Source organism: Tursiops truncatus, chromosome 5 (genome assembly GCF_011762595.2).
Source record: "Tursiops truncatus isolate mTurTru1 chromosome 5, mTurTru1.mat.Y, whole genome shotgun sequence".
In the NCBI taxonomy this organism is placed as follows: domain Eukaryota; kingdom Metazoa; phylum Chordata; class Mammalia; order Artiodactyla; family Delphinidae; genus Tursiops; species Tursiops truncatus.
Genome location: NC_047038.1, coordinates 24,397,984 through 24,420,378, shown reverse-complemented (window position 1 = coordinate 24,420,378; position 22,395 = coordinate 24,397,984). Strand labels below are relative to the sequence as shown.

The following is a 22,395-nucleotide window of genomic DNA, read 5'->3' as shown; positions in this document are numbered from 1 at the left end:
CGTTTTAAATAAGAACCATCAGCAAACCATGAGAAGTCAGAAATACCAAAGGAATTTCCTGTAGATCATCACAAGAGTCAGAAAGTTATCCATCAGCTTTAAGCAGTTGTGAAGGACTTCACCAGTGATAGAGAGGAAAAGAGTATCAGAGTTAAGGTTACTACAACATAAAAGAGTAATGTGAGGAGCAGTTAACAAAAGGAGTTTATAGTAGGTTGCGTGGCTGACTGAGAAATGTTCAGTGTAATGAGAATTCAGAAGAGCTTCTAATGCATGAGGTACAAAAATGGTTAAAGGGGTTCCCACAGTGATTTTCTTGATGATCTTAATCAAATGGGCAATAGCCATAATAGTTTTAAGGTGAGGGGGTTATCCACATGCCATAAGGTTCAGTGGCTAGCTATAATATCTTATGGGTCCTTGTGTTTTGGGGTGAGTACCCCAAAGTCGTTCCTTTCCCTTTCATATACAAAAAGGAAAAACGAATCTGATAATTGGGATTCTTAATGGCAGGTAGATTCATCAAACTCTCCTTTAAGACCTTAAAGTTCATGTCATCTTGTTCTTCCCATAAATTGGGTTGGGGTTGTTTTCCTTTAGTAAAACAAACATATGAAGGTTTGGCCATAAAAGGGATATTTGGAATACAATTTTGACAGTAACTAACCAGCCCAAGAAAACGTCATGGCTGGTGCTTCGTTTTGGGTTTTGGAAAACTTAGGACACTAAGAAGTCTATCTGGATTTAGGTGTAAACCATGATTTGATACCAGTTGCTCTAAATATCAAACCTGGGTTTGGGCAAACTGCAACTCTTCTTTGGTGAACATATGTCCCTTTAAGACTGAAAGTTTTTGCAGGTGGATGCTGTCTTCCTGTGAGGAGGCTTGAGAAGGATAGTAAAGCAGCAAATCCTCCACATAATGCAACAGAGTAGAACCTCTAGGGAACTTTATATCATTCGATCAGCCTTCAGTATTTGTTAGAAATAAAAAGGACTGTCAATAAAACCCTGAGGCACTACTGTCCAGGTGAATTGTTTTTCTTCCCAAGTGAAGGCAAAAGGAATTGGCTAGCCTCCTCAACTAGAATAGTAAAGAATGCACTGCTAAATCAATTATAGTAAAGAATTTGTTTCTAATGGGAATGGATGTTGGTAATGTATGAAGGTTAGAAACAACAGTGTCTAGGAAAAATAATGTCATTTATTGCTCAGACATCTTGGACAAATCTCCACACTTGGCCCTTAGGTTTTCTCACCAGTGAAATGGGAGTGTTACAGGGTCTAGTACAAGTGATTCTGAGGCCTTGAGCCTTAACATCTTCTATTACAGGCTTTATGCTTTGAAGGGATTCTTTATTTATATGGTATTAACTAATCTGGAAAGAAATTTTGAAGGGTCTTTTTGAATCTTGATGGGAGGTGTGCTGTGAATTTTGCCAACATCAGTTGGAGATTTTTTTTCCCATGAGGAAGATGGTAGCTGTTTCACTAGGGACAAATTATCAGTGTTTCCAGAATGAGCTGTAGTACTGTTAGAGATGAAACAAATAAAAAGATGTCAAAGGGTCATTTAATTCTCCTGGTTGATTACTTTGATGACTACTATCAAATTCTCAAATTATTCCACCATCTGGAGAAAGAGATTCTGGAATGACACTTCTCTAAGATGTCTTGGCCTAATAAATGGGTAAGGGCAGAGCAACTAAGGAGAAAAGGGTGGATATCTCTTAAAGAGCCTAAACAAAAGGGAATAGGTTCAGAGACTGGTTTATTAGAGGTCTCCACTATTTGAATCGTATTAGTACTCTGAGGCAAGGTTTGTTTTTTTGTTTTTTGTAGTAGTGGGGTTGAGCACTGAGAGTGTGGATTTGGTGTTAGTTAGAAATAGAAGGGATTCATCTCCAATCTGGAGAACTGTTTCTCCAAGCTGATGAGGAAGGAGAATTGGAAAGAGCCTCTGTAGTTCCTTGGAGCCCTGTCATTGCGAGTTGGGAGGACATTGGGAAGTCTGGTTATTTAAGTGCCTAATGCGCTTAGATTTGTAATAATTTCATTTCCAATATCCTGGGTTTTGATAATAAAAGCTGAAACTAGGGGGTTTGGGTTTTATTTATAAGCCTTCATTTGCTGGACTTGAAGATTAAGAATTTCGGCAGTCTTCCTTGGAAGTCACTCATCTAGAGTACAGGAGAGCTGGTTTGCCAGATTAACTAAATCTGGATAGACATAGTTTCTCATTCCATCCGAGTCCTTTTTTTTGCAAGAAGTGAAAGGTCCTGGTTCAACCTATTAGTAACCGTAGAATTAAGTTTCTCTAAGTGTAATCAACATCTGAAGGTAGATCAGAATTTTCTTTAAAAATAATTTGAAGTCAATTGTAATAGTCATGAACAGGTTCATCAGATTTTTGTTTGCAAACCTGAATTTTGTTCCAATCAACAGGCTTTGGAAAAGCTCTAGGAATTGCTTTGATGAAGTTGCCTAGCGATTACTCTAGTCTGATCATATAATAAGTTAGCACGCTGGTCTACCGCTTATAATTACAGAGACCTTTCAGGATTTTTCCCATTAGCAGTTTCATCCAGTGCTGGACCTGGTCTTCTCTGGCAAGCACATGAACCAGCTGATATAAGTCATAGAAACTAGGTTGATAAGTTCAAATGATTATATTAAATTCCTCAGCAATTCTGTGAGCATCTTTTTTTTACTTTGGGGAAATCTTTGTCTATGGCTCACGGTTCAGCTTTCTACCAGGAAATGTAAAAAATTAGGGTTTAGCCTCTGGATCCTCAGAAGGCTTCATTTTTAAAGAGACAGATTCTGAAAAGTTCAGAGGAAAAAGGAGTGAGGAGAGTTTCAGAGAAAAGAGGAAGTTCAGCAAGGTGACTAGCGTGGGTGAAGTGAGGCTACAGGGGAGTCAGAAGTAGAGCCTGGGACAAAGAGCCAAGAAAGAAGAGCCTGAGGCCTTGGCTGCCATTTTCTCTTGCTTTTGTCATTTGTTTGCCTCAGTTCATCTTAAAATCTTATTTTGCAGAAAGGCAATTTTAGACTCCTGATAACATTGTGAAGCCTCAAACTACCAGTGAAAATAGGCATTGCACTCAATTCTGGAAATGTCTGAGCTGTTGTAACACAATCCAGCTTTAAGGAAACTAAATGTGGGGATTTCAAAGGTTCCCCATAATGGCCATTGATATTCTAAATTGCCTTTGGTCAGGTCAATCCATTTAGTTAGAAATGCACATGAGAAAGGACCAAGGTGTTTAAGCATGAAATCTGCCAGAGTCCCTAAGGGGTGGGTGCCCTCAAAATACTTAGATAATTTGGATCTCATTTCTCAGAGGTTTTTCTCTAGAGTAAAAGAACAATTTTCAAACAGTTTAAACATTTTACAGGGCAAACAGCTCAATACAAACAGCTTGCAAGCTAATAGCAGCCAGTTCTAAAGAAACAGCTTGGTCTTGAAGGAGCCAGGCCAAAGGCTTTTTTTCAGCCAGTTTCCAGAGAATAACTTATTCCACAGTAATACACCAAGGCTGAAAAATCAGCACAGGTTTAGTGAAGCAGGAATTCTGAAGGAATGGATCAAGTGCGTTTTCAGCTTCAGTTGAAACAGTCTTATTTAAAATCAGACTGAAGTGCCAAAGGAGTACGTGAATACAGAATTAGACCTTCACCTGAAAGACAAAACCTTAAAATAGATCTGAGATAAAATTTGGAGAGTTTCAAATGTAAAGAGGGTGTGAGCTCAGATCTGGGAGAAAGCCATACCTGTATACTCCAGGGTACCACACCTGTGGCTCACGAGCTCTGAAGCCTTCAGGGCCCCATATGGGCCACCAAAATGTTGACCTGAACTAAGGAGACTGCCAGATATTTCTTCTGTAAAAGTGGGTTTTATTTGGGATCAACAGAATTTGGGATCAGCAGTTCAGGGTCTGCAACCATGTCAAGTTATGTGCACATCCCTGCACAGCAAGGGAAGGACTGTGCTTTTATAGAGGGTAAAAAGAAGTTGAGAGGGCTATAGTAAACAAAGAGTTTATGGCTTTTCATTGGCTTTGTCCTTGCCAGGAAAGAGGAGGAGTCTTTCTATTGGGCTCTGCTATGGTTGCAGTGCATGAGAGTTCCGCCTTCTGGTCTCCAAACTCTATTTAACTGAAGTGTTTGTTATTATTTTTTTTTTACAGTACATAGAAACTGACACATACACAGAGAATAAATACATATGGATGTATCACTTAAAACATTTTCATGAAATCTCAAGGAAAGTCAACCTGAGCAACAATGTTAAATGGAATGTTGAAAGGAGATAAAATTTAAACTGTATATTATTTGGCAAATAACTAGTGATAGATTATTGGTAGCATTTAGTATAAGTGAACTAAATTCATAAAAGTGCTTTAATATCTTGAACAATATAATGGAAAGAAGGCTATGATTTTCCCCATGCCCAAAATTAATTTTTTTCTCTCATAATTACCTTTCTTTCTTGTGAAAAGAAAAAAATGTTAGGAGCACTTACTACCAAACAATTGCCGTTAAAATTGCCATTAATGCCTGATATTAATATATCACTGGGTCAAATGTAACAAAAAAGGAGCATCTGAAAGATTGCTTTGGAGTTTTTTTTTTCATAAGTCAGTATTTTTGGAGGTGTCTTTAGGGTCGTTTAATTGAGTGTCTTATTTTGGGGGGCCCAATATAAAGACACTGGATTAATTCAAGTGTTATTAAATACCAAGAAACATTTTTAAATGCAAATTTATGGTAATAAGTTTAGTGTAGCACTAAATTAAAATTTTCATTATCATTCTCTAATTCAACCTTTAAAAATGCAAGCCTCAAAAACGTAGAGGGTAGTTTTTATTATTCCCATTTTATAGATGAGAAAATGAATTTTGAATATTAAATGAAAAACTTATATAGCCGTTTGAATTCAGATCAAAAATAGGTTTTTTTAAACCTCAAATCTTTGTACTTTCCATTACATTATACGGTTTCCAACGTATAAATCAATATATGAATGTGAGTGCATGTACTTGGGCAGAAAGGACTGCTACATTTAAGGTAATATCTTTGTATTCTTAAATTTTTCCCAGGAGTTTTAAACAAATGCATACTCAGCAGAATTTATTCTTCTCTTGAATAAACTCTCTTAAAATGTGCTGGGCACCACTATTACGATATTTTCTCAGAGAAATGTATTTTTTGCTAATAAAAGAGAAGTAATTAGAGTGTCAATAAGCAGTATGTAACTTATTCAGTCTTCACGGTACTTTTAATTTAGAAATGAAAACATATTTCCCAAAGGCAGTCCTTTATGTTTTTTATAGAAACATAAAGTATGTTTTTATTTTAAAAAATTACCTTATTGTGATTTACTGAGATATGAACATGGAAATGGTGATGTTAAACAATATTTTCTTTAGCTCTAAAATTGTAGTGGGATCATGATTTCGTAAGAAGAAAATTAGTTATGGTGGTAACATTATTGTATAATTTCCCTCAGGATCTCTATATCAGGAGTGGTTTTTTTAATATCCTAAAACAAGTCACCTACAGTCACTTTAGATATAAAGTAATGTTGAATAAAACAATATCATACAGCAGCTCACAGTATGAGCAAAGACATCTGTTTATGTTACCATGAATAGTTACGAATTGAGATGCTCAAATGACTTTGCCAGCAAAACATTGCCTCTTAATTTATTTTTATAACAAATGGAAGCCTCATTTTCACGGTTGGGTAGTTTGCATTCAAATGTACGAATAACTTCAAAGGCAGTCACTTCTACACAGCATGTTTTATTGTAGAGCATAAGAAGGAATTGCTAATGGTCTCTTGTTGGGCAGTCATCTTCTCCATCAAGAGTTTAATTTTATTATATTTTTTAAATGTGGTATATAAGTTGGGATTTATTTCTTTAGAGTACAATTTAATGAATCTGAAATTAATGAGAATTTAATACACAATCTAATATATATAAAGTTGAAAAGGAAAATATAAATGTTCATTCTAGGAATCTTGGAATTTTGTCAGTTCTTTCTGGGGTTCTGAAACTGAAGCTTTTCTTAAAGAATTTTTTTAAACAAAGGAAAAGAGATGCCTTATCTATTAAAAAATATTTGGATTATTTAAACCTAACAGAAAGGAAATTTTCTATGAATAAGATACTTGTCAAAATGACTGTTTAAGTAATTGAATATAATAAAATCAGAAGCCGGGACAAGTATTATATTTCCATACATGTAAATTTAAATTGCAAAATTTTAAATTCTCCTTTATTTCAGATAGCATAGATTGTACTTTTACATGAATATTTCTATTTATCCTTATAGTTAAAAATAGAAATAAAGTATTTCAACTCTAAAACATGACATTTGTATCAAATGCTACTTGTTCACATGAAAAGTTCTATTCTAAGTATTTATAAACATTTGAAAAACAAACCACTGAATTATTTTGTCTCAAAATTGTAAATATTGTTTGTTATTCATTTAATTATTTTTATAAATATGGCTTTATTCCACTTTAAAATTATCCTATATAAAAATGAAAGTGGATTTAACAGAATTAAATGTAACAGACTTGCCACTTTCACAATAGAGGCATAATAAATAAGTACAGAGATGAGAAACTTGTGCTTAAATATGCAAATGTAGTATTCATTTTAAGGAAAAATATAAGTAACATGAAATTCAGCGGGTCAAGCATCATATTTACTTATTCCTATTATACAGTATATATATATACATATATATATATATAGTGCTTACTTTGACAGATACAGTCCTAAGTGCTATACATATCTTATTACATTTATATCTATGAGAACATGAACATGTCTATGAGAACATGACAATTTACACATATAACAGGTGAGAAAACTGAGGTTTGCAAGTAAAGTAATAATATCCCTATCTCTCTCTGTATCAGTTAGGTTTTAATCAGGGAAGCAGAAATACCAAGAGCATTATGGAGTAAGGGTTATATTATAGGAATCAGACTTTGATTAGTTGGGGGACTGGTTAAAATATATATAAAGAGCTGTAGCCTCTGAATCTGGTGATAGACCTGAATTGCTAAATGTAAGCTGGTAGTCAGGAAGAAAAGCTGGGCATGAAATCCTGGAACATGAGAGGAAATCGGAGCCCATTAGGACAACTAGAACATTTTGTGCAGTTTGTACATTGTGTACAGGGCGGAGGGCAGGGTAAGTGAAGGCCTGTCTGCTGCCCTCATCAATAAAGTGAATCAACAGATAGTAACAATGTGCTAGACTACAGTGGTGCTTGCCACTCTAAATTAACCTACAGAGCATGAGGTTGTTTCAATTCTACCTTACAAATCTCATGCAAAATTATCTTGTGGCTAATTTTAACATATAATTATGGAGAAAGGAATCTTGGGAAATGTAGTTTTCCAGTTAGAAAACAAACTAAACTCCCCACACTCTCTTATTTTTACTTGGGTCTAAACATTTATCTTGGTCTGTTTTCCACCTCTGAACACAAAGTTGAGATGAATTTTTCCTTTCAGATTCTATAGAATTGAATTCTACAGAAATTACTAAAATAAACTAGTTGTTTGGAATTTTGAAAAAATTTTTTTGAATGGTGAATTTTAAAGTTACCACTGAGCAATATAGGAATATATTAAAATTAATTTTAATCCCTAAATATATTTTCTTGTAATATGTTTCAGAATTATTTAGAAAAAATATTTGATAAGACTCTAAATCTTTTACAGGAAGAGAACACATGACTTAATTCTAACATTTACATAATTTAATCCAAAAATAAAAGTTACTACTTAATAATGATTAGATCTACTTGATTCTGCTAATATAAAGCTATTTTGTTATATTGGGGGGTTTGTATAAATGCTAAATTATATCACATATAAGATATCAACAATAATATTTTTAATGCTTTTTTTTCCAAATCAAGAAATGAATTCATATTTCCTACCATGTCTAAAGAACAAACTTTCAGATTTCACCATAGCAGATATATAGTTTGTGTTTGTAAACTTTTGCATTGATTCAAAATCCCATTAAAATATCTGTGAAGATAACACAAAAGTAGACAGCAACCCTGGAATCAGACAAGCATTAGTTATATCTGAGGAAAATGTCCACTAACTTTAACAATGATAGAGTTTCATTTATAATCATAATCCTGTATAATTCGACAATACTCCTTGCATCACTTATGGATAGGTGCCATCAAAAAGACTGGGAAAACTTTGATGCAAATGTATCCTGTTATAATTTTACTTTCTAAAGGTAAAAATATCAGATATTCTTCCCTACTCTCACCCCATCTCCCAGAATTAAGCTTATTTTCAGAATCAGCTGTATTTATTCTACCTTCCTCTTGATAAAAATCTATTTACCTCTATTCATAGACTATAACCCCTTGTATACAACTTAAAATGTGTTAAGAGTTTAGAAGCAAAAGCAAAACACCTTTGTTTTTTTTTTTCTTCATTTTAACATCTTTATTGGAGTATAATTGCTTTACAATGGTATGTTAGTTTCAGCTTCACAACAAAATGAATCAGTTATATATATACATATGTTCCCATATCTCTTCCCGCTTGCGTCTCCCTCCCTCCCACCCTCCCTATCCCACCCCTCCAGGCGGTCACAAAGCACCGAGCTGATCTCCCTGTGCTATGCGGCTGCTTCCCACTAGCTATCCACCTTACGTTTGGTAGTGTATATATGTCCATGCCTCTCTCTTGCTTTGTCACTGTTTACCCTTCCCCCTCCCCATAGCCTCAAGTCCATTCTCTAGTAAGTCTGTGTCTTTATTCCTGTTTCACCCCTAGGTTTTTCATGACATTTTTTTCCTTAAATTCCATATATATGTGTTAGCATACGGTATTTGTGTCTCTCTTTCTGACTTACTTCACTCTGTATGACAGACTCTAGGTCTATCCACCTCATTACAAATAGCTCAATTTCGTTTCTTTTTATGGCTGAGTAATATTCCATTGTATATATGTGCCACGTCTTCTTTATCCATTCATCCGATGATGGACATTTAGGTTGTTTCCATCTCTGGGCTATTGTAAATAGACCTGCAATGAACATTTTGGTACATGACTCTTTTTGAATTATGGTTTTCTCAGGGTATATGCCCAGTAGTGGGATTGCTGGTTCATATGGTAGTTCTATTTGTAGTTTTTTAAGGAACCTCCATACTGTTCTCCACAGTGGCTGTATCAATTTACATTCCCACCAACAGTGTAAGAGGGTTCCCTTTTCTCCACACCCTCTCCAGCATTTATTGTTTGTAGATTTTTTGATGATGGCCATTCTGACTGGTGTGAGATGATATCTCATTGTAGTTTTGATTTGCATTTCTCTAATGATTAGTGATGTTGAGCATTCTTTCATGTGTTTGTTGGCACTCTGTATATCTTCTTTGGAGAAATGTCTATTTAGGTCTTCTGCCCATTTTTTGGATTGGGTTGTTTGTTTTTTTGTTATTAAGCTGCATGAGCTGCTTATAAATTTTGGAGATTAATCCTTTGTCAGTTGCTTCATTTGCAAATATTTTCTCCCATTCTGAGGGTTGTCTTTTGGTCTTGTTTATGGTTTCCTTTGCTGCGCAAAAGCTTTTAAGTTTCATTAGGTCCCATTTGTTTACTTTTGTTTTTATTTCCATTTCTCTAGGAGGTGGCTGAAAAAGGACCTTGCTGTGATGTATGTCATAGAGTGTCCTGCCTATGTTTTCCTCTAAGAGTTTGATAGTTTCTGGCCTTACATTTAGGTCTTTAATCCATTTTGAGCTTATTTTTGTGTATGGTGTTAGGGAGTGATCTAATCTCATACTTTTACATGTAGCTGTCCAGTTTTCCCAGCACCACTTATTGAAGAGGCTGTCCTTTCTCCACTGTACATTCCTGCCTCCTTTGTCAAAGATAAGGTGACCATATGTGCGTGGGTTTATCTCCGGGCTTTCTATCCTGTTCCATTGATCTATATTTCTGTTTTTGTGCCAGTACCATACTGTCTTGATTATTGTAGCTTTGTAGTATAGTCTGAAGTCAGGAAACCTGATTGCTCCAGCTCCGTTTTTCATTCTCAAGATTGCTTTGGCTATTCGGGGTCTTTTGTGTTTCCATACAAGTTGTGAAATTTTTTGTTCTAGTTCTGTGAAAAATGCCATTAGTAGTTTGATAGGGATTGCATTGAATCTGTAGATTGCTTTGGGTAGTAGAGTCATTTTCACAATGTTGATTCTTCCAATCCAAGAACATGGTATATCTCTCCATCTATTTGTATCATCTTTAATTTCTTTCATCAGTGCCTTATAATTTTCTGCATACAGGTCTTTTGTCTCCTTAGGTAGGTTTATTCCTAGATATTTTATTCTTTTTATTGCAATCGTAAATGGGAGTGTTTTCTTGATTTCACTTTCAGATTTTTCATCCTTAGTGTATAGAAATGCCAGAGATTTCTGTGCGTTAATTTTGTATCCTGCTACTTTACCAAATTCATTGATTAGCTCTAGTAGTTTTCTGGTAGCATCTTTAGGATTCTCTATGTATAGTATCATGTCATCTGCAAAGACTGACAGCTTTACTTCTTTTCCGATTTGGATTCCTTTTATTTCCTTTTCTTCTCTGATTGCTGTGGCTAAAACTTCCAAAACTATGTTGAATAAGAGTGGTGAGAGTGGGCAACCTTGTCTTGTGCCTGATCTTAGTGGAAATGCTTTCAGTTTTTCACCATGGAGGATGATGTTGGCTGTGGGTTTGTCATATATGGCCTTTATTATGTTGAGGAAAGTTCCCTCTATGCCTACTTTCTGCAGGGTTTTTATCATAAATGGGTGTTGAATTTTGTCAAAAGCTTTCTCTGCATCTATTGAGATGATCATATGGTTTTTCTCCTTCAATTTGTTAATATGGTGTATCACGTTGATTGATTTGCGTATATTGAAGAATCCTTGCATTCCTGGAATAAACCCCACTTGATGATGGTGTATGATCCGTTTAATTTGATGTTGGATTCTGTTTGCTAGTATTTTGTTGAGGATTTTTGCATCTATGTTCATCAGTGATATTGACCTGTAGTTTTCTTTCTTTGTGACATCCTTGTCTGGTTTTGGTATCAGGGTGATGGTGGCCTCGTAGAATGAGTTTGGGAGTGTTCCTCCCTCTGCTATATTTTGGAAGAGTTTGAGGAGGATAGGTGATAGCTCTTCTCTAAATGTTTCATAGAATTCACCTGTGAAGCCATCTGTTCCTGGACTTTTGTTTGTTGGAAGATTTTTAATCACAGTTTCAATTTCAGTCCTGTGATTGGTCTGTTCATATTTTCTATTTCTTCCTGATTCAGTCTTGGCAGGTTGTGCCTTTCTAAGAATTTGTCTATTTCTTCCAGGTTGTCCATTTTATTGGCATAGAGTTGCTTGTAGTAATCTCTCATGATCTTTTGTATTTCTGCAGTGTCAGTTGTTACTTCTCCTTTTTCATTTCTAATTCTATTGATTTGAGTCTTCTCCCTCTTTTTCTTGATGAGTCTGGCTAATGGTTTATCAATTTTGTTTATCCTTTCAAAGAACCAGCTTTTAGTTTTATTGATGTTTACTATCGTTTCCTTCATTTCTTTTTCATTTATTTCTGATCTGATTTTTATGATTTCTTTCCTTCTGCTAACTTTGGGGTTCTTTTTGTTCTTCTTTCTCTAATTGCTTTAGGTGCAAGGTTAGGTTGTTTATTCGAGATGTTTCCTGTTTCTTAAGGTAGGATTGTATTGCTATAAACTTCCCTCTGAGAACTGCTTTTGCTGCATCCCATAGATTTTGAGTCGTCGTGTCTCCATTGTCATTTGTTTCTAGGTATTTTTTGATTTCCTCTTTGATTTCTTCAGTGATCACTTCGTTATTAAGTAGTGTATTGTTTAGCCTCCATGTGTTTGTATTTTTTACAGATCTTTTCCTGTAATTGATATCTAGTCTCATAGCGTTGTGGTCAGAAAAGATACTTGATACAATTTCAATTTTCTTAAATTTACCAAGGCTTGATTTGTGACCCAGGATATGATCTATCCTGGAGAATGTTCCATGAGCACTTGAGAAAAATGTGTATTCTGTTGTTTTTGAATGGAATGTCCTATAAATATCAATTAAGTCCATCTCATTTAATGTATCATTTAAAGCTTGTGTTTCCTTATTTATTTTCATTTTGAATGATCTGTCCATTGGTGAAAGTGGAGTGTTAAAGTCCCCTACTATGAATGTGTTACTGTCAATTTCCACTTTTATGGTTGTCAGTATTTGCCTTATGTATTGAGGTGCTCCTATGTTGGGTGCATAAATATTTACAATTGTTATATCTTCTTCTTGGATCGATCCCTTGATCATTATGTAGTGTCCTTCTTTGTCTCTTCTAATAGTCTTTGTTTTAAAGTCTATTTTGTCTGATATGAGAATTGCTACTCCAGCTTTCTTTTGGTTTCCATTTGCATGAAATACCTTTTTCCATCCCCTTACTTTCAGTCTGTATGTGTCTCTAGGTCTGAAGTGGGTCTCTTGTAGACAGCAAATATATGCGTCTTGTTTTTGTATCCATTCAGCCAATCTCTGTCTTTTGGTGGGAGCATTTAATCCTTTTACATTTAAGGTAATTATCGATATGTGTGTTCCCATTCCCATTTTCTTAACTGTTTTGTGTTCGTTATTGTAGGTCTTTTCCTTCTTTTGTGTTCTTGCCTAGAGAAGTTCCTTTAGCAGTTGTTGTAGAGCTGGTTTGGTGGTGCTGAACTCTCTCAGCTTTTGCTTGTCTGTAAAGGTTTTAATTTCTCCATCAAATCTGAATGAGATCCTTGCTGGGTAGAGTAATCTTGGTTGCAGGTTTTTCTCCTTCAACACTTTCAATATGTCCTGCCACTTCCTTTTGGCTTGCAGAGTTTCTGCTGAAAGATCAGCTGTTAACCTTATGGGGATTCCCTTGTGTGTTATTTGTTGTTTTTCCCTTGCTGCTTTTAATATGTTTTCTTTGTATTTAATTTTTGACAGTTTGATTAATATGTGTCTTTGTGTATTCCTCCTTGGATTTATCCTGTATGGGACTCTCTGTGCTTCCTGGACTTGATTAACTATTTCCTTTCCCATATTAGGGAAGTTTTCGACTATAATCTCTTCAAATATTTTCTCAGTCCCTTTCTTTTTCTCTTCTTCTTCTGGAACCCCTATAATTCGAATGTTGGTGCGTTTAATGTTGTCCCAGAGGTCTCTGAGACTGTCCTCAGTTCTTTTCATTCTTTTTTCTTTATTCTGCTCTGCAGTAGTTATTTCCATTATTTTATCTTCCAGGTCACTTATCCGTTCTTCTGCCTCAGTTATTCTGCTATTGATCCCATCTAGAGTATTTTTCATTTCATTTATTGTGTTGTTCATCATTGTTTGTTTCACCTTTAGTTCTTCAAGGTCCTTGTTAACTGATTCTTGCATTTTGTCTATTCTATTTCCAAGATTTTGGATCATCTTTACTATCATTATTCTGAATTCTTTTTCAGGTAGACTGCCTATTTCCTCTTCATTTGTTAGGTCTGGTGGGTTTTTATCTTGTTCTTTCATCTGCTGTGCGTTTTTCTGTCTTTTCATTTTGCTTATCTTACTGTGTTTGGGGTCTCCTTTTTGCAGGCTGAAGGTTCGTAGTTCCTGTTGTTTTTTGTGTCTGTCCCCAGTGGCTAAGGTTGGTTCCGTGGGTTGTGTAGGCTTCCTGGTGCAGGTGACTAGTGTCTGTGTTCTGGTGGATCAGGCTGGATCTTGTCTTTCTGGTGGGCAGGTCCATGTCTGTTGGTGTGTTTTGGGGTGTCTGTGGACTTATTATGATTTGGGGCAGCCTCTCTGCCAATGGGTGGGGTTGTGTTCCTGTCTTGCTAGTTGTTTGGCATAGGATGTCCAGCACTGTAGTTTGCTGGTCGTTGAGTGAAGCTGGGTGCTGCCGTTGAGATGGAGATCTCTGGGAGATTTTCGCCGTTTGATATTATGTGCAGCTGGGAGGTCTCTTGTGGACCAGTGTCCTGAAGTTGGCTCTCCCACCTCAGAGGCACAGCACTAACTCCTGGCTGCAGCACCAAGAGCCTTTCATCCACACTGCTCCTTAATTTGGGATGATTCGTTGTCTATTCATGTATTCCACAGATGCAGGGTACATCAAGTTGATTGTGGAGCTTTAATCTGCTGCTTCTGAGGCTGCTGGGAGAGATTTCCCTTTCTCTTCTTTGTTCTCACAGCTCCCAGGGGCTCAGCTTTGGATTTGGCCTCGCCTGTGCGTGTAGGTTGCCAGAGGGCGTCTGTTCGTCTCAGACAGGACTGGGTTAAAGGAGCCGCTGATTCGGAGGCTCTGGCTCACTCAGGCAGGGGGTAGGGAGGGTCACGGAGTGCGGGGCGGGCCTGCGGCGGCAGAGGCCGGCATGACGTTGCTGGCCTGAGGCACGCCGTGCGTTCTCCCGGGGGAGTTGTCCCTGGATCCCGGGACCCTGACAGTGGCGGGCTGCACAGGCTCCCCTGAAGGGGGGTGTGGAGAGTGACCTGTGTTCGCACACAGGCTTCTTGGTGGCGGCAGCAGCGGCCTTAGCGTTTCATGTCTGTCTCTGGGCTCCGCACTTTTAGCCGCGGCTCGCGCCCGTCTCTGGAGCTCTCTTAAGCAGCGTTCTTAATCCCCTCTCCTCGTGCACCAGGAAACAAAGAGGGAAGAAAAAGTCTCTTGCCTCTTCGGCAGGTCCAGACTCTCAGCTGGTGAGTGCCGGTCGGCCCTGATCCTCTGCGCTGGAATCTCTCCGCTTTGCCCTCCGCACCCCTGTTGCTGTGCACTCCTCCGCGGCTCCGAAACTCCCCCACTCCGCCACCCGCAGTCTCCGCCCGCGAAGGGGCTTCCTAGTGTGTGGACCCTTTTCCTCCTTCACAGCTCCCTTCCGCTGGTGCAGGACCCGTCCCTATCCTTTTGTCTCTGTTTATTTTTTTCTTTTGCCCTAACCAGGTACGTGGGGGGTTCCTTGCCTTTTGGGAGGTCTGAGGTCTTCTGCCAGCGTTCAGTAGGTGCTCCGTAGGAGTTGTTCCACGCGTAGATGTATTTCTGGTGTATCTGTGGGGAGGAAGGTGATCTCCGAGTCTTACTCTTCCGCCATCTTCCCGGAAGTCCCAGCAAAACAGCTTTGAATGTGTATTTCCTTGGAGAAAAGTACTTGGAAGCAAAACATGAGTGTATTATAAGCAATGAGTCATGGGAAGTTGTGACTTTCAAGTAAGAGCCCTGTGTGAAAGAAAAACCACAAATGAGTCTGCTTATCTACAACAGGCCAAGAACTGTAGAATGTTTATCCCCTGTAAATCTAGAAAAACTTTACCCAGTTAAAACTTGCTAATAAATTGAGCAAAAATTCATAATCATTAGAACTGTAACAACAAACATATATCTAACATAATTAATTTGCCATTTACAAAATGGAAATGGACTTTGGTTGAAATAATGACACACTCTGAGCTCTTTTTTGGAAAACGTCAGCCTGTGAATATGCATGTGACCATGTATCTGACCATGTTAGAGTTGGAGGAACCAGAGTTACACTAAAATTGGACAAAATTTAAAAAAAAAAAACTGTTTTCAGACATTGAAAAGCCAAAAGTGGACTGTGGTTTTTGAGAGAACTAAACCAAACAAGATGAACCCATTGATTTTCAGGCTCAATGGCTGGAGGAACACCTAGAGCACAGAGCAAGGAGGAATATCCCAAGCAGTAGTCTTGCTGAGTTTCAGAATAGTGATCAGATTTTAGGAAAGATGATGGCATGTCTGAACATTTCAGGGCACAGTTTCAGAGAAAAGGGAGCTCTAGAGAAATAAGCTCTATAAATGGACATTAGATCCTGTTGAATTTTTCTTGAAAACTCAACCAAAAAGAAAGGGTAAAATACCACAAATATGGGTAAAGAAATGAGCTGAGACATATGAGTGGAATGGTTTCCAGAGTTTCACATAGCTGTAATGAAATTGAGTTTCAACATGCTGGAGTAGAATTCAATAATACTCCATGAGAGCCATGGCTTAGTATTAAGGCTAACTGCTCATCAATGTGTAGGGTACTCCAAACATTCCCTGACAAAGCTTTAAAACAACAATTGACATTCAAGCTGACACTTAATGTAATGAATTGCCTAGAAGAAAAAAGCATAATATTCTTTAGAAGAAGACAAAAAACTCCAGACATTCAATAAGAGAAAATTAAATGTGTCAGCATCTACACAAATATTACTAACCATTCCAGAAAGCAATAAAATGCAACCCAGAAGGGGAAGATATAAAAAGTGGAACCTCTAAAGATGGAAATTGTAGTATCTGAAATTTGAAAATCCCTGGAGTGGGTTTAACTATTGATTAGGTATTACAAAAGAAAATCTTAATGAATTTGCAGACACCATAGAAACTAGACAACATGAAGCACGTTGAGAAAAAATAATTATGAAAAAAATAATAGTTTCAGTGACCTGTAAAATAATAAGCAGTTTAACCAAAGCTTATTTGAAGATGCAGAAAGAAAGGAGTCAGTGTGCTTACATATTTAAAGGATTTATAGGTAAGATTTTTCTAACTTTGATGAAATTAAAAACCTACAAATCTAAGGAACTCAAGAAAATCCCATTAAGATTAACACATAGAAAACAACATTAAACCACGAAATAACCAATTTATAGAAACCTATGGCAAAAAAAAAAATCTTAAAGCACAAAGGGATAAAAGCACATTATAAGAACAAAGAAGCACATTACAGCATACTTTTCATCAGAAACTACCCAATCCAGAAACTGATAGAATTGTATCATCACATGCTGAAAACAAAAAATATCCTCAGCCAAGCATTCTGTACACAGTATAGAATTATACACTCTAAGAAATGTTCATTAAACATTTCAAGCAGAAGTAAAATAATACTGGATAAATATAGATTATATTCATTCATATATATATATGAAAAAAGAAATCAAGAAATGAATATGTGGGTAAATAATTTTTAAAACTTTATTTCTCATTTTTATTGTTATTAAAAATAATTGACTGTGTTTTAACTTCACTGGTGTTATGTAAGGACAGAATTTTGCCTCACAAATACTAAAAATTTGCTCCAGAAGCATGAAAACGCAATAAAGACTTTAAATCACTTTTAAACACTTTCAACAACTAAGCAAAATTATTAGCAGGTGATGTTGTTTTAAAAAGTGTGTTTTAGGTCTGCTGATGGTTATTAAAAGAAAACTTTCTAATATTAAATATGCATAAAAATAGATAAAGCAGAGTTTGGAAATTCTCCTATTATCACTACCAAACTTGTTTTATTGTTTATGACTTCTATGGATGGTTATTGAAGTTAATTCCATACATATTCAATTTTACGTATATTTTCTTTAAAAAAAAAAAAAACAACCTCAAAAACATCTTCCTCCCGATCTTTATATGTTTTCAGAAGGTCATACTCAATCTTCAGAAGTAATAATGATTTTGAACTAAACGGACATCAGGAATATAACAGACAATTTTGTTCTCGCATATGGCTAAGAGGGATTCTCAACCTCTGGACACAACACCTTTAAATTATGCCAATAGAGAGGATTCCCTAGTGGACCAGTGGTTAGGACTCTGCACTTTCACTGCCTAAGGCCGGGGTTCAATCCCTGGTTGGGGAACTAAGATCCCACAAGCTGTGTGGTGTGGCAAAAAATAAATAAATAAATAATGCCAGTAGATAAATATACATATATAATACTCCGTGTGTTTGTTCATTTGTTTGTTTTGTGATAAGTGCCCAGCCTCAATACAATTCTCCTTTTTCAAACATCAGAAAGCTGGCTTTAAAATGTATATGGTTTGATTGAAAAGAAATGTATCTCTGGGATTCTAACCAAAAACGGGTCTTCATGAAGACAACGTATCCTAAATCATCATATGATTCTCTGTATTAAAACAACATGATAATTCAAGGTGCTAAATGATTAAACCTACATTTGCGTTTGTGTTTGAAAACTGTAGGTTATTGTCTGTCTTCTTGCTTCTGATCAGGACACATTAGATAAAGTTTTTAAATGGCCAGAGATAAATATCTGAGCACTTGCTTTTGTTAATGAGTTTCTGTGGTGAAAGTCATTATGTGGTCATTTGGCTGAATGGGGAGTGCAAATGAGAAAAGAGACTAATATAACACATAGAGGCCCATATTGCTGTCATTTACAGTTCCATTATGCAAAATAGGTGTTCTGTTTGTGCTAATATATGTTGCTCTGTAACAATACATTTATTAAATAGAAACTTTACAGAACTTACAATATTTTCAGTGTAGGAATGGCACCAAAATTGAAGTCAACATATTTTATCTGGATAAGCTTTTGTGATTCTTTGTAGAATAAATACATAAATGAGTTAGATGGGCTAAATTAGGTGTTTACTGACAGCTTCACTTAATTCTTTATTTGGTCCAATATAAATCAAAGATATTTTCCTGAACTGGATACATGCCCATACGATGTTATCATTTCTAGAAATATTTTAAAAAGATACTTCTTCTAATAAAAAAGATGTCTAAGGAATTTGCAAGGTATTCCAGAATTCTGTCAAGTGGGTAGCTCAATGAACTATCTATGATAAGACTTCATATGTCATTTCTGTCTTTATTATCATCATTAGTTGTAATATTATTATTTTTTAAAAAGAGATTTACTTCTCTTAGTCTAAAGAAAAATTGTTGCATTATTAAGATCACTAATCAGACTTAATTAATGCTAATGATGACATATTAAAAAAACACATAGATTAATCTAGATAACTCAATACTAAGGACACAGAATACACTGAATTTTTAACTGTTTAAGTCATGTTAAGTGCTTGCCTTTTCTGTAGTTTTAGTACATCACGAATTGTCTGATATGGTTGATAATGTTATTCATAAATAATAGTTTCATTAGTAAAATATGAACATTATAATTTTTGTTCAACTCTCCATACACTTAAAATATAGTATAGGACATATGAAATAAAATACCTTAATAGTATCATAAATGTTAACAAATATTGCTTATTTTATGCATATAACTACTAAGTAATATGAATAATAGGTCAGATGTATGTTGGTAATATTCTATGGCCATTTGGTATTATTCTTCACATGAATATGAAGTTAAATAGAAATATCTCCTGTTATTTCTGTTTCAATTAAATACTTTAAAATGTAATATTATACATTATATTTTGTCTGTTAATATAGCACATAAATATGTAAAACACTTGACACATGAACATTACTTAAAATTCAGCTTTAAATTTGTAGATTTGAAGTCTTATAATTGAATAAGGTGTAAGAATAATCACAATCACATTGAAAAGTTAGTTTTTCTCATTAAAAGTGGTCTTAACTTACAGGACACTTGAAACTCAAAATTGATTGCAGTTTATGATACCTTTCATTTGTTTAGCTGCATCTCCATCACTTTTAACTTTGCTCCTTCTGTCTTCTGTCTCACATCCCACATTAATAATTCCTACATATGATACTTACACTTGGTGAACATGTGAGCACTTGGAATATCAAATTCCCACATCCTTTGCTGTGGTATAGATCATTTAGCTAAATAAACACTTTTGACATAAAAGACGATATACTTAGTGGCTTCTGAATTGAGTTCAAGATCTAACATGAGACTTTTTACTTTCTCCAGCATGTTCTTACTTTGAGGAAGATCACACCAGACTCACAGTCAGACTCTCCCAAGGGCTAAAAATGTAGAACTTAATAATTTTGAGCTAAGTAATAAATGTCACCCTGGTTATTCGTATTTCCTTACATTTTACTAGATATAACCATATTTTAGTCACCAAGTATTTATTGAGCTCCTATTAGAGTCATAGGTTAGTCACATTTAAAAAGCCATGAACTCTACAGTGAAACTCTGTGACTTTGGAAAACACACACAAACATATGCACAGATATTTAGGTACAAATAAAATTAAAACTGCAAAATAAAATTTTATAGTAATTAATTCATGTAATAATTTCAAACAGCAGCCTTAAAGATTCTGAGTATAATTGAAAGTTTTTCAGCTTCGCCTTTTAGTTGATAATGATATCAGTGTACTTATTTTAATACTGTCGCTTAAATGTAAGTTTAATTTAAAAGAAAAACTGTTTACTTGAGTATTTTCCATTTAGACCCATGGAAAGATAGTAAGTATGCATGTACTATCTGTGAAGAAATGTGACATTTTTTCTAACTACCTTTTTACGGGTAAATATCTATTAAAACAATATTTTTATTTTGTTATTTAAATTCTGTTACAGTATTCAAGGTCCATTTTCCAATGTTTATTAGTAAACACTGCTTTGAATTTCCACCTTGTTGTGTTTGATTTTTAAAATCTAAAATAGACCCAGCTTGCAATTGCATGTGCTAAGAATAAATGGATTTCATAAACGGTTATCAAAAGGAAAAGCACAGTATGCAATAGTTTTATTTTGACTTTAATATTTAGTCAGTGAGCTTTCAGAATTTCAATTGCCATTTTGCTAAATAAGAACAAAATTAGTTTTCACTAATTAACCCTACTATTTATTTATTATCATCCACCACTGTTTGTTATAATAAATTGATGATATAAATATATTAATAATTGACTGTCAACTAGACAGCAGAGTAACATACTTGCTGTGAAGTCTCCAAAGCACTTACAGAAATCTGTCAATGACATCGACATTTTTTGAAATTAACTTAATATTTATTAATAGTAAAAACAAGGAAATTAGGCAACTCTAAATAATCAGAATGGACTCGGTGAAAACAGATAACTGAACTGGTACTAGAATGTATGACTCTTACACATTTCTCCATTATCTGTCCCCAGTTTTTGCTCTTCTGACTTCATCTCTTTATTTCTCAGCAAGACTAGAGTTACTAGATTTTTTTTTTTTCCCTGATGGGACCAGGTTCCGATTCAGCAGAATATTGCAGAATATAAAAGAAATCATTTTAACTATTTACTAGTTAAACCTCAGTTAACATTAGTTTCCATTTGTTAAAAAAAATTGACTACTGGCATATTTGAGAGACATTGGAAATACTAAGACTTAGAGGATAAGGTTTAGAAAAGTTTAGGCTTCTGTAATCTTTAGTAGGAACGTATTAAAATTAGCCACCTAAAGGGATGTTTCTCTCAAGTGAACTCTAAGTTTATAACATATGCATTGTAGGTATTTTACAAAGTTTGACATTTGTCTTTATATATAACTTATAGTTTTTTCTTTGATTGCTTCTTTTTAGCCATACCTTTTTTAAGTAAAATTTTAAAACTCCTAATTGTGTCTAGATTTTTGAATCATAGAAAGAAAAATTTTTTTGTCCCCTTGAATGTTTGAAAATTTCTATAATAAGAGCTAAACAAAGAGACAATATTCGTATTTGAATAATAGCAGCTAATACTTCCTGAAAAATTTATATGTTCCTGGCTCCAGGCTAAATCCTTTACCTGCATTATCACATATATTCCTTATAGTAAAGTCATAAGATTTTTTTGTTGTTGTTCCCTTGTACACAAGAAGAAAGTGTCAACTGAAAAAATAATAATGCACAATGCAAGAGTTGTGAGTTAAGTTTTATTTGGGGCCAAATTAGGACTATAGCCCAGGAGTCACCTCTCGGATAGCTCTGAGGAACTGTTCCAAAGAGGTAGGGGAATGGTCAGTATATATATGATTTTAGGGAATGAGGATACATGCAGTTAAGCACACATTTCGTCAGAAGGTTGCTGCTAGTCACAAGAAGTTTGCTACTAGTCATGAGGAGCAGATACCTCCGTTAATGATTTAGTGCTTTTTTAGATATGAGAAGATGCAAACAATTGGGCCTATAAAGTCTTCTCCTGAATATATCTAACTATCTGAAGGCCTGTTCTGCCATTTTTTTCCCAGAGCACAGAGTGCCTCATTCCTGATCTCTGCCCTAAACTCCTTTCAGGGTGTGTTGAAGGTCAGCAACTGCAGTGGCTAGGGACTTCATTCTTATAGAACCAGATGGCTAGCTACAATTTTTAGTTGGCAAAAGAAACCTCAAAGATTTATGTTTCCCCAAAAAATATCTTACTAAGAAATGGCAGGATTAGAATTTGGAACCCCATATCAGTTTCCACAGGATTCATTGCCCATTTGCCTCTGAAAACAATGCTTCATTCCAGCAAGAGTTGCTATACCTGTTTTTCCACTTGACCTCTCTTGAACTGGGAGTAGCATGTTACTTTTTCCTATTACCAATGTGTTTTATAGGATTCCTTTATCTTCTTAATTTCTGCTTTCTACAAGTGATTGCTTATTTAATACATAGATATTTATA

The 22,395-nt window shown here is 35.4% G+C and overlaps 1 long non-coding RNA gene across 1 annotated transcript in view; it reads left to right on the top strand.

Moving 5' to 3' along the window:
• The window catches only part of LOC141278753 (uncharacterized), a 605,630-nt gene that overhangs the window by 333,770 nt on the left and 249,465 nt on the right, over positions 1 to 22,395 (top strand). The gene's annotated exons all lie outside the window — the stretch shown is intronic.